At 44.0% G+C, this 13,545-nt stretch overlaps 1 protein-coding gene across 2 annotated transcripts in view; it reads left to right on the forward strand.

Annotated features, from left to right (window-relative positions):
- The first annotated feature begins 1,640 nt into the window (after positions 1-1,640).
- The window catches only part of RASSF8 (Ras association domain family member 8), a 124,642-nt gene continuing 112,737 nt past the window's right edge, over positions 1,641-13,545 (forward strand). For both annotated transcript variants that reach the window (XM_017945752.3, XM_017945750.2), the window contains exon 1: positions 1,641-1,753. The gene's annotated coding sequence lies outside the window, so the exon portion shown is untranslated. The remainder of the gene's footprint in view (positions 1,754-13,545) is intronic.

Below are 13,545 nucleotides of genomic sequence, written 5' to 3' on the forward strand. Positions count from 1 at the left end.
ATCACATTCCCTTTGGTTTTGCATTTGAATCACAGCGAACTTTCTCCTCTCCAAATGTTGATTTGACAAATTTAAGTCTTACCATGGTTCTCTTCTCAGTCCACCTACAGGCCAAGGAACTAATGAGGTGTGGAGTTAACTAAAGGTCAAAAAACAAGAGGAAGAAACAAACGGCCAAAAAACCCCAAACCTTAAATCAGGTCCTGAGTCAGATATGCCGTAACAAATTCTGCTTCAAGTTTAATATTCTTGTTTTGATGATGTTTAAAAAAAGAAAAAAAAAGCAAGTGTCTGGAAAACTAAAAGGCGGAGGGGGGGGGGCATTTTAATTGGAGTGCTTTCTTGTATGTCATCAACTATCCGCACCCCATCGCCCTGCGAATAAATAGCTGTTGCGAGGTTGGGGTGTGTGTGACCACAAAATCCAAAGGCTGAATTCTGCCCAGTGCCTTGAGTAATTGCATATCACACACACAAAAAATAGTAGAATACTCAAAACAACATACACATCTGTATTTCCATATGAAAGCACCCGTTTCCTTCCTTGATTACCTGCTATTTTTAAAGGGGTTGGGAGTGTAGCGGGGCGGGGGCATGAGGCGTTTTTCTGAATCCCAGCCCAGCTCTTTCTAAACTTTTGTTACTCACGTCCGTTTGATTCATTTGCTGTTTTCTCTTTCTTTCCTTCTTTCTTTCTTTTTTTTTCTACCCCCCCTCCCCCCGCCTCTGTCATTGCCTGCTGCTAAGAGGGACGCTGAATCACAGCCACTGCAGATGAAAAGCAATTCAAACCAAGGTCCTTGGAGGGGGGATGGAAGGGCTCTTTTAAATCTTTTTCCCTCTGCGGAAAAAGCCTCCTACTTTCCGGGTGACCGTAGAGGGCAGTTTGACAAGTCTCAGCCCCAGGCGATGGAAGATTTTACCCGTGGGAGAGTCACGAGCCACCGGTCATCTCCCCGCGCCCGGCTTTCGGGTCCTCAGGCCTCGGTGCGTCGCGGGCCAGGCGACGGCGGGGCTGCGTCTTGGGCCGGGCGAGCGTGGCCCGGTGGGCCCGAGGGTCGCACCGCGCTCCCCGCCGCTTTAAAAGCTCCCACAATGCAGCGCTGGCGTCCCAGTTCCGTTACGAGGTCTCTCCCGGCGCCGGCGAGCGGGCCAGGCGCAGGCGGGGCGCGGGGGAGCGGCGGCTGAAACCCGAGCGCCGGGCTGAGGGGGGCGCCCCCGCGCCGCTCCTCTCGCGCGCTCAGCCGCGGCCCGGCGAAGGGGCGGAGCCGCCCGGCCGCCCGGCCCGGCCCCCAGCCCAGAGGCACCAGCCGCGGGAGCGAGCGGACCGCCGACTTCTACGCCCGCGTTCGTCCGGCGCTCCGCGCCGCGCCCCGCTCAGCGTCTGCCGCCCAGCTCCTCGCCCAGCCTCGCCGAGCCTCGCCCTTCCCGCCCGCGGCGGCGGTGGCACTGGGGGCGGCTCCCGCGGCGTCTCTGCCCCTGGCCGAGCGCTCGCGCACCGCGGCACCCCCGCCAGTGGCGTCCACACTCACCTAGCGCGGGCCGGGAGGTGCGCGGAGAGGAAGCGCCGGGGGGCCGGGGCCTCCCGCCGGTGCGGGGTGCGGGGTGCGGGGCGCGCGGCGCGCGGCGCGCCGGGGAGTGCGGCGCGGGGACAGGCGCTGGGCGGCCGCGGAGCTCCGGGTGCCGCCGCGTCCCTAGCGCCCCGGCCGGCCCTGCCCGGCGGCCTGCGGGGGCGGCGCAGTTGCGAAACTGAGTAAGTATTAACTTTACTCTGCGGCGGCGATCCGGGCTGCGCCGGAGACCCCGCCCGCGCTGCCTGCAGCCTCGGAGCTGCCCTCCGCGCGGTTGCCCCTCTCTCCGCACCTTGGGTCCCTCGTCCGTTGCGCCCCCACCCTGCCCCGCCGCGGGCTCCCGCTCCCGCTGCGTTCACCTTTCCTGGTGTGTCACCCTTTGCGCCTCTTCCCGCGGCACACAAGCCGCGGACTGAAAAGTACGAGCTTGGTTTTGCTTTTCTGCTTCCTCCCAGTGTCCTTGGCAAGGGAGTTTAGAGGCCACTTTTCTTGCGAAGGGAATTTTATGTCTGGTTTTTAAAATATTTTTTCCTTGGAATGGAAATCGGATGCTCGCTTGCGGGATGGCGGTTTGGTGAACGCTTATTTTATAGGTTTTTAAATTTCATTTGAACTATTAACCATCTGCATTCTATTCTCCTTTGCCGCCAGTCCCTTTGGGGAGAGGAGTCCAGAAGAGGGGACGTTCAAAGTAATTCCGTCTTGCAAACTAGAAAGTTTGAGACGGTAAATCGCACAAAGCCGAAAGATTCAACCTGAAGGGACGCGAGCTTTGAATATGGGTCCTGGTGCGGCACTGGGTTTTAAAAGATAAGTGCTTGGGTTCGGAATCCAGTGTTGGTTGTTATTTTAGCATCATAGAGCCGCCTGGTGTTGCTAAACCACTACTTTCCCAGCATCAAATGGCATCTTGAACAGTGCAACGTAGGATATATAATTGCGGGTCAATATTGTTCCTGATCTTTAGGGAGTTAGAAGCGAAATGAATGCAAATCACGTTTCATAGATGACTTAAACCTGTCAGGTTAGCTCTGTCAGGTTAGCATTATAGCGTTGCATTAAAAAAAAAAAAAAAAATTCCTCAAGCCCTGTGACAGCAGGGACGAACATTTATGGATTTTCCAGTAGATTGTGGCTCAGCAATTCATTAGACCTGCTTTGTCCCCAGGAAGCGTTTTTAAATATGTATGCATCTCTGCTTTTCTCTCCATTAGATTAACCACTCATTCTCGTAGGGGGCCCCAGGTAGTTTTTATTTTCTTTTTTGCCTTTCATCTTGGAGTTGCCAGGAGTTGCCATCATGTTATGAAGGAACAGAAAATGAGAAGCTTTCTTAATGGGTTTTCGACATACTGTTCTTTGCCTGAGTGAGGCGGTAGTGAATGCCAGCCAGCTCTCTGCAGGGAGAGGTGCAGGGTAGACGCAAAAATCAGGACGCAGGAGACTGCACTATCATTTGGGGAAGTGGTTTGTGTGAGTTTTATCTTTTAGCGGGCATAACTAATGGTACTTTTAATTTTTTTTATCTCCATGAGGCACTCTCCCCAAACCATAAAATTACACATGACCATCCCCCACTTGAAGAAGACTGAACATATGTTTGATGATGATTCTATTCAGGGACCAAATACAACAAAGTATAATTTGTTATACTTTGTTGTATTATACAGATACATTTGTTGTATCTATACAGATGTATTTATACAGATGTGTCTATACTGCTGTATTTATACAGATGATAAAACCTTTCAAAAATCTCCCCCTTCCTCATTTTTTCCTCAAGAGTCTCCAGGTGGTACTTTCTGTGATGGGCACAATTGGCAGTAATACATCGAGTTCTTTCTAGGTTTATTGATCAAACCTTATTTCTGGGCTTTAGTAGCTTAGGGGGGGTGCATTAGAGGGCCCTGAGAGGGAGCAAATCATGGGGCTGTGCAGGCAGGAAAGGCACTTCACTTTGCAGAAGTGTCAGTGTGCTTCAGGAAAAAGCAATTACAAAGAACAGAGAGTGTTGAAGTTGTTTATAGGTTGCGTGTTTCCTGAATTTGGCATTTGGTTCAGATATTTGGGAAATACAGATTTAAAATTCGACATAGTTGTATAATTTGTTTTGCCTTTTATTTATTTTTTAAAGTTGCAACCTTTTAACCTGAGTCTTCAGTGTTTGGCTCTTGTAGGCTTCTGTACATGGTGACTTACGTCAGTTTTTGACCTGACCGCCTTGTATTTTGAGAAATGATTAGTTCTTCAGGGTTTCTGACTCATTTATTATCTGTTTTATGTTGATGTATATAATGACTTGGAAGTAAAAATATTGTTTGTTGCGGGATATTGTTGCCTTTTTCTTATGGGTAATTCTTGGCATAATGGCTTTGCTCCTTTATTATAAAACATTAAGATCTTAGATATCGTGCTAGTGTTCAAAACACTACAAAACTCTGTGCAGGTAAAAGTGGAGTGGGAATGGGAGTTGGATAGAAATACATGCATCATAAATTAAAGATTTGGATGAAAAAATAATATAACGTTTATTTACTCTTCTTTGGTGCTAACTTGCTCCAACCCTAAATAGACTTAAAAATTCAAAGTATAGAGAGAGTTTCCAAGTATTCCGTATAGTGGAAAGAATGTTTACCCCACTGCCAGCCAGGCTTGGGTTGCACATGTGACTTTGTCACTCCCGAGGTGAGCGAGCTCGGCCATGCCACTTCGGCCTCTGTGATCTACAGTTGGATATCTGGAAAATGGGGATACTACTACTGAAAGGGATGCTATGGTGAGTAGAACACCTAATATATATTAGATGTGCCTGGCACATTTCAGCCAATAAATGGCAACATCTCAAACTCCTTCAGAATTGAGCTCTTGTCACTCAAACTTTCAAGCTGTTCCTCCTCCATTTTTCATCTCATCCATCCAAGGAGTAGCTCGCTCCACTCTCTCTTTTCTTCTATTAGCCCTAGCAAACCAGTCCATCATAAAGTCCTGCTGTCCATTTTTATTGCAAAAATCCCTTTCAAACCGGTCTGATTTTCAGTCCCCACTATTCCACCATCCTAATGCAAGCCACTGTATTGTACTATCTTTCCTTGGTGCAGTGCCTCCTGCACACACTCTGCACCCCTTCCAGTCTGTTTTCCTACCAGCAGCCTGAAAAAGAAAAAAAAAAAAAGTCATTTGCCATCTTAAAGTTGTCAAGATTCTCAGGAAACACATTTATTTATTTTTGGGATGAGATACCAAATCCTTGACATTACTTCAGGGTCCTGCATGATTTGGTCCCTACCTCTACTTGGATATCTTGCTGTCATCTTGGCTAGTTCTCCAGCAGGCTAGCCTCAGGGCTGTGGCTCATGCTGTTGGTCTATTTAGGATCAGCTCCTTGAGTAACTTCTCATCCTTGAGTGCTAGCTCAAATATCCTGTCTCATAAAGGTCTTCTCTGACAAGGCCACCCTTATCATCATGTGAATTGGAGGTCCTTTATTTTCTCCCTCATAACATAATCACTTTTCCTTCTGAATATTTACCACAATTTATATATTATTTGATCACTTAGGGTCCTCCTCTTGCCCTAGAGGTTAATATGAAGTTAATAATACCTGGTTTATTCACCAGTGCCTGGTATATGTAGTAGATGCTCAATAAATATGTTGATATAATGAGTAAGATCGTAATATCAATTTGTATCTTTATCTCTTTTTTGAAATGGAGTCTTACTATGTTGCCCAGTTGGTCTTTAACTCCTGGCCTCAAGTGATCCTCCTGCCTCAGCCTCCTGAGTAGCTGGGACTACAGGTGTGTGCCACCATGCCTGGCTTCTGTATTTGTATCTTGATTGCCTTCTTTATCACTGTTAAATTTGTTTTTCTTTATAGAAAAGCCAGACCCACAGTTTTCTGTATTCCTTCTTTGCTGGTTATACGTGTAGTATGAAATGACCTTTGCAAATATCAGGTAAAAATGCATGTAGGCTCTGTGAAAGATTCATAGTAATAAATTGAGACACCTTTTAATTAGTGTTACCCTTGTGACTTTCTGTTGTACATAATCCTTTTTCTAAATATGTCATTAAAATAATTATCCTTTTTTTTTTTTTTAAATCAGCAGAGGCTTACTGAAAGGAAAAAAAATCTTACTGTGCCTTACTATTTTACACAGCGTCACATGGTAACACGTTAGTCAGCTGCTGTTGGATGGTGGTGCCAGACATCAAAGGAAGGTTGGGAAAACTTTAGTAGAAAAACAAGAGTTGGAGTTCCAAGGATGCTCAGTGCTGTCCAGCTGTTGATGTGACTTGCATGGTAACTAGACATCACTGGACCATACACTTAAGAGAGAGGAGGAGTTTTTTTTGTTTCATTTTGTTTTTGTTTGTTTGTTTGTTTTTAAATGGGAGCCACCTAGAAGTCTGGAAGTTCTTTTCTTCTCTGTCATTAAAGCATTCCTTATTTTAGCCAAAAAAAGTCTCATGACCTTCCAAGTCTGAGGAAGGCTTACAGCTTTGAGTATTTTTGTCATGTGGTTGCTCTTTACGAAATATTAGCTTGATGTCCTCTAACTCTGAAGTACTTACGTCTGTTATTGATGTTTGTAATCTCTACTTCTTACATAATTCTGCATTTTTCTCTTGACTTGTTTTTTAGGACCTTAGTATTCCTTAAAAATTATTTCCTCACACCCTTAGAGTGTAGTTCTAGTTCTTTCTAGTTTTGTATCTTATAGATCACTGAGTGTGCGGGGGCACTTTGGAGCTGATTCTCCTTCAGAACATACTCCTCTGCAGTCCACCTCGGCGGTTCCCAAACTGTGATCATTTGAGTGGTCTGGACCCTGAGGTTTCCCAAGCCCAGGTGCTCTTGGGTTGGGAGAGCAAGGAGGATGAAAGCAGCATCTTTGAGCCCCTGTTGGGTGCTCTATTAGAGGAGGAGTGAGTAGTTTATCTGGTCAGAATTGGAAAAGTGAAGCTTAGGCTTTCTTTCCATACATTTGCTTCACAAAAGAAAATTGTTCCTTTTGTTCCTACATTTCCCCACTCCTGATTTTCTAACCAGGAAGGCATGAGAAGAGAGAGATGCCCCTGCAAGCCAGACCCTTACCTTGGTGCTTATTTAGACGTGATTTAAAAAATGTTGAGACCAAGCCCTGAGAGGGGTACACCAGGTGATTTGCCTTGTGCAAGGCCTCTGTGCCTGCAGGACATTCGCATCACGAGTAGCTGCCACTGTGAAGGAGAGGAAAGTTATGGTTGGGAACCCTTGTTATTTTTTTTTTTTCCCATCATGTATGTATGTCCACTGGTTACTTGGGTGACCTTGAAAAAGTTGCCTGGAGCTTTTTGACACCAATAATATTTATTACCCATTTATTTCACAGACTTGCTATAGGATGTAGAAGGCTATTCTTAGCAAGCGTTTTTGTTTTTTTGTTTTTTAAAAAATCACATTCAGATATATCACAAGATATTACAGTGAACTGTAGGGCTGTCCAAATTTTATGTATGTAGAAACATATTTTCTTACTCATTAACATATGTTTTACTCTTTGTTTTGAAAAGAAATCAGATGTAAATGCAGGTTATAACAAGAGGAGAGCTGTGATAGTTTGCCACCAGGTTTTATGTAGGTCATATATTTTGTCACTGGTGTTATATTTTGTCACTGTTGTTAGCTATCATTGGCTCGCGAGTGCTAAATCATGTTTATCCTTATAGTAATTTTACTATTGGAAAATTACTTAAGACTAAATTATTCTTCCAGATACAAGTATGTATGTTTAAAAGAAATTTGAGTTTTCTTTAATGGATAGATATTGGGCAGAAAGTAAGGTTTTACCCTTATTTTTGCTTAAAATATTTGAATGGATTTATAATCTATGAAACTCTACTGTAGACATACAAGTGACAAATAGAGACGTTTTATAATGTTGAAGGTAAAATTTGTTCATTTCTACAGAAAGTTCTAATATGTTAAATGTCAGAATATCTTGTAGTTTATTTGTGCTATATTTTTTCTTTTTTAGTGTATAATGACTTCCTTCCCTTATATTTCTTTTTTTAAACAGCTTTATTTTATTGATTGATTAATTGATTTTTTGAGACAGAGTCTCACTCTGTCTCCCAGGCTGGAGTCCAGTGGCACATATCGGCTCACTGCAAGCTCCGCCTCCCGGGTTCATGCCATTCTCCTGCCTCAGCCTCCGGAGTAGCTGGGACTGCTGGCGCCCGCCACCACAACTGGCTAATTTTTTACATTTTTAGTAGAGATGGGGTTTCACCATGTTAGCCAGGATGGTCGCGATCTCCTGACCTCGTGATATGCCCGCCTCGGCCTCCCAAAGTGCTGGGATTACAGGCATGAGCCACCGCACCCAGCCTTAAATAGCTTTGTTGAGGTATCATTGACACACAGTAAACTGCACGTACCTAACTGTACAATTTTACAAGATTTGATCTGTGTATACACATGAAATCATTCCCACATCACTCTCCCAAATTTCTTTTCTTTTTTTTTTTTTTTTTTTGAGACAGGGTCTTGCTCTATTGCCCAGGCTAGAGTATAGAGGCATGATCTTGGCTCACTCAACCACTGCCTCCTAGGTTCAGGCAGTTCTGCCCAGCTTCCCAAGTAGCTGGCACTACAGGCTAGTGCCACCATGGCTGGCTGAGTTTTGCATTTTTAGGAGAGACTGGGTTTTGCCACGTTGGCCAGGCTTATCTATTGACCTCAAATGATCCACCCACCTTCGCCTCCCAAAGTACTGGGATTACAGGCAAGAGCCACCATGCCCAATCCAAATTTTCTCATTCTCCTTTGTAATTTATTTTCCTTCCATTCTCCCCTTTCCTCTAAACCACTGGTCTGTCACTATAGAGTAGTTCAAATTTTCTAGAATTTTAGATTAATGGAATTATGCAGCAATGTACTTTTTTTGTTGAGGTTTCTTAAACTCAGAATAATTATTTGGAGATTCATTCATGTTGATGTATGTAGTAGTAGTTTATTCCTTTTCGTTGCTGAGTAGTATTTCATTGTGTGAGTATACAACAACTCATTTATCTACCTTTTGATGAACATTAGAATTGTTGCTAATTTTTGGCTATTACAAATAAAGCTATTATGAATACTGGCATACAAGTATTGTATAGACTTATACTTTCATTTATCTTGGATAAGTAGCCAGGAGTGGAATGACTGGCTCATATGGTAGCTGTGTGCTTAGCTTTTTAAGAAACTATCAAACTGTTTTCCCAAGTGATTGTACCATTTTATATTCTTACCACCAGCAGGTAAACATGCTGTTTCCTTTGCATCCTTGTCAACACTTGGCATAGTTGGTCTTTTTTAGCCATTTGTGGTATTTTGTTGTGAATTTTTACAGTCTTGCTCTGTTGCCCAGGCTGGAGTACAGTAGTACAGTCATAGCTGCTAAGTAGCTAGGACCACAGGCATGTGCCACCATGCCCAGCTGTTTTTTAAAATATTTTATTTTGTAGAGATGAGGTCTTGCTGTGTTGCCCAGGCTGGTCTTGAACTTCTGGCCTCAAGCAGTCTTCCCGCCTCGGCCTCCCAGTGTTGAGATCACAGTCATGAGCCATGTGTCCAGCCATCATTGTGGTTTTAATTTCCATTTCTCTAGTAACTACGGATGTTAAGTATCTTTTTATGTGTTTTTTTGTGCTGTATTTGTATCTTGTTCGGTGAAGTGTCGTAGTCTTTTGCTGGTGTTTTTATTGGGTTGACTGTTTTCTTATTGTTAAATTTTGAGAATTCTTACATATTTTGAATACAAGTGTTTCATCAAATATATGCTTTGCAAAGAATTTCTCCATTTGTGTTTCATCTTTTTCTTAACAGTGACTTTTGAAAAGCAGAAGGTTTTAATTTTGATGAGGTTCAACTTACAAATTTGTTTTTTATAGATTGGGCTTTTGGTGTGGTATTTAAGAAATCTTTGCCTAGCCTAAGGTCATAAAGATTTTCTCCTATGTTTTCTTCTAGAAGTTTTATGTTTTAGATTTAGATCTGTGATGCATTTTGTGTTTCTTACATGACGTGAGTTATGGATGGAAGTTAATTTCCTACATATGAAAATTCAGTTGTTCCAACACTGTTGAAAAGACTATTCTTTCTCTACTGAATTGCCTTTGCACCCTTGTCAAAAATCAGTTGTCTGTTACATCCTTTTTTATTATATCAGTTGATATACACACGGTATCACACAGTATTGGTATTGTGTCACAGCTGGATAACCAACTAAAGGAAAAGTAACTATCTCCAAGCCAGTACTTGATAATGTGTTTTTGTCACGTTTAATCACATTTCTAGTTTTCTTACAATAGCCTTTGTGGAAGGCTTTCCTACTCAGACATTCCTTCTCCCTCTTTTCCTTTCTTTTTTTGTTATTTGCTCTCTGTTACAATAATAAAATCTGGTGATGATGGTACATACATACGTTGCCCCTTTTGACTGATCTCAAATACACTTTTTTTCAGTCTTTCCTATTGATAATTATATTACTTTTCTTTCTTTGAAAACCTTCCAACCTAGATCATTCACTTAGTTTTAATTTTTCTAGTCTTGATTATGTGTTTCTTCCCCTGTTGTATTCTATTGAGTAACGCCATGATTTGGAAAGAGTGCCCACTTAAGTTAAAGCCTGGCTACACAGGTGTAACCTTGAAGAAGTTGTGAGCCTTACCAAGCCTCAAGTTTGTAATATCTAAATGGGGCCACTGATTCTTCACTCTGGGTTGTTTTGAAATAAAAGAGATGTTTATGTATATCCACATACAGAAACAAATGGATATGAAATACCTCAGTGGAGAGGTTGTGCCTTCCCCTTACCCAACTCCATGAGCTCTGAATAATCATTTTGTTTGAACTGGGAGGCAGGACAGACCTCCGCTGTCTGGCGAGGACAGGCACTGACCCCTCTTCAGTCTATCCAGGCAAGTAGCTCTGAAGATAACTGGAGTTAGAGACAACCCCATCTGTTTAAGTCATGCAAGGGTAGGGGAAGAGCTCCTCACCATGCACACCCTGTAGCCTGCTGTCTTCCAGGCCCTTCTCTATCAGTAATCCATTCTCTCTCCCGAACTCAGTCTCGCCTTTCCTTGACTTCTTGCCCTGGGCCTGGAAACAATATGTCAAGTCCATTGATCCTGGTGCTGCTTCTAGCTGTCTCCTTTCTCAGCCAGCTTCTTACAGGGGTTGTCTGTGCTTATTCCTGCTACTACTTCACCTGCTAACTCACTCCCCAGCCAGGTTCTATTTCTTAGAAACATTTCATGCCACAGGCATCCATATCTTAATTGCCTAAACCAGTGGAAACTTTTCAGCCGTAATATAACTGAAGTTGTTTGCAGCATGTTTACACTGTTGGGCTATCTCCCTTCATCTTGAAACGTTGCTTCCTTGGCATCACTCTTACTTTGTTCATTATTATTTATTTATTTATTTATTTATTTATTTATTTTGAATCAGTCTTGCTCTATCGGCCAGGTTGGAGTGCAGTGGCACGATCTCGGCTCACTGCAACCTCCGCCTCCGGCTCAAGCAATTCTCCTGCCTCAGCCTCCTGAGTAGCTGGGATTATAGGCATGTGCCGCCACGCCCATCTAATTTTTGTATTTTCAGTAGAGATGGGGGTTTTACCATGTTGGCCAGCCTGGTCTCAAACTCCTGACCTCAGGTAATCCGCCCGCCTCAACCTCCCAAAGTGCTGGATTACAGGCATAAGCCACCACACCCCGCCTCTTTGTTAATTCTTTTAGTTGTTCATTCAAAGCCGAACTGCACTCCCTTCCATGAATGAGGATATAACAGAGAGTAAAACACACAAAGCTCCTGTTTGCATGGAGAGCACTCTCTACTAGGGGGAGAGAGATAATAAATGAACAAGTATTTTCACTTTATGTGATGATAAATGCTTTAGAGAAAAAAGTAAGATGGGGGGATTGAAAATGCTAGGGGTGGGAGTAGAGGTGTTGTTTGATATTGGATGGATAGGAAGCCCTTGCTAATATGAGCACATTAGAGTAGAGACCTTAGTGAAATGAAGGAGCCAGCTCTCTAGCTGTCTGCAGGAAGAACGCTCTGGATAGAGGGCACAGTGCAGGGGCCCTGGAGCCAGTGCTTGCACGTGTGCGCACATCCCAGCCGCCAGGTGGGTAAGGCTGGTGGGAGCAAAGGGCTGGAGATGAGGCAGAGCAGGTAGTGGGGGTCCCTGTAACTCGGACCTTATTGGCTATGACAAGGATCTTGGTTTTGACTCTGAGTGAGAAGACAGTTGAGAGTCTTGAATAGAGGAATGAATAAACTGGAGTGCAGCCTGGGTAGCAGGCAGGAGCACAGACTCCGGAGCTGGCTTCTGTGGTAAAAACCCAACCCTCTACGTGCTGGCTGTAGGATCATGGATTAGTTCCGTAACTTCTCTGTGCCTTATCGGTAAAATGGAGATAGCAATGATACTTGTCTCATAGTGTTGTAAGGATTAGATGAGTTAATATTAGTAAAGAACAGAGCATGGCAGATAGTATTATAAAAGTGTTTGTTAAATAGAATTAGTAAAATTGAAAAGGCTCACTCTGCTGTTATATGGAAAGTGTTTGCTAAGGGGAAGTAAGGCTAGAAGTAGAAAGACCAGTTAGGAGATAATTGCAACAATCCCTGCAAGGGATGGCTAATTTGCTGATGGTGGAGGTGGGGAAGTGAGAAGGGTCACATCCTGGGTATATTTTGGAGGGGTGGCTGGAGGATTGGATCTGCTTTTCTTTCCATCCTGGAACTTTCCAAGTTTTCTTTGCTGCCTTGTCTGCTCCCTCTTGAACAGGGGTTCTCCAGTGGGGTGGTGCCATTCTGGCATATGTGGGGACATGTTTTGGTTGTTGCAGACTGAAGATATGGGTATATCTGGTATTTAGTGGCCTGGGGCTATGCCAGGGGTACCCAGCATCCTATCTGGTGAAGATTTCCTCGCAGTGTGCCAGTGGCATCCTGGATGAGAAATGCTGCTTTAGACCTTTATTTCCCCTGACCCCCACTCACCTCCTGTCTCCCTTGCTCACCTGCCTCCTTAAGATTTCTTAACCTGTAGTCCCCGTGTGGGCAGCAGGGAAGGCCACGAGCTCCCTAATACGTTTTTTCAAAATGTTCATATGCTTTTAAACTCTCTTTCTTCCCACACCATCCCGCTTTTTTTTTTTTTTGGTGAGAGGTTGCAGAATTTTTCATCAACTTCTGAAAGGAGTTCACATCCTAAGAATGTAAGAATCTCTGTTATGAGTGATCTCACTCATCACCCGCCTTCATTGTTTTTACTCCAACCTTTATGGTGCCGAATGTCCAAATCTGTGCCCCTGCAGTGCTCTGTGCCCTGATTTCCGGGCCCCTGCCCACTGAACTATGTCAGTTTCTTGGGATCAGTGTGTCACCTAACTTCCTCCTTGATTTCCTGCCAGGATTTGTGGGACCATCATTCATCTTACTCTTATTATTGTCTTTCCTGTGCCACCTCGCCTTGACTAATTCATCTAGTTCTGATTTTACTTCCTGGACAGCTGAGGAAATTTTCTCCATCTTCCATCATTCACTACCCTAATTTATCATCTCTCATTTAGATTGTTTCCTCTTAACTGGTCTCCCCGCCTGAAACCCATCCTCCATGTTGCCAGATGAGCTCTTGGACACAGAAATCTCACTGGGTCACTGACCTGCTAAAAGCCCAACTCTCAGTGCCCACAGGATTGAGTTCAGACTCTGTTATGATACACAGGACTTCGGACATCTGGCTCTGGTCTCACACCCTGGGCTGGCCAGGTGGCTGTCCTGCCTTACTGCTTGTCTGCCCTCCCATCCCTTGACCGTTCTCAGGCACTGAGCACCAGGTGCCAGCAGGACTACATTAATAAGACTTCCCATGCACTGATGCTGAAAAATCTGAACATGCTATTTGATGACATGAAGAAATGGTTC

This window comes from Papio anubis, chromosome 9 (assembly GCF_008728515.1).
Source record: "Papio anubis isolate 15944 chromosome 9, Panubis1.0, whole genome shotgun sequence".
Classification (NCBI taxonomy): Eukaryota; Metazoa; Chordata; class Mammalia; order Primates; family Cercopithecidae; genus Papio; species Papio anubis.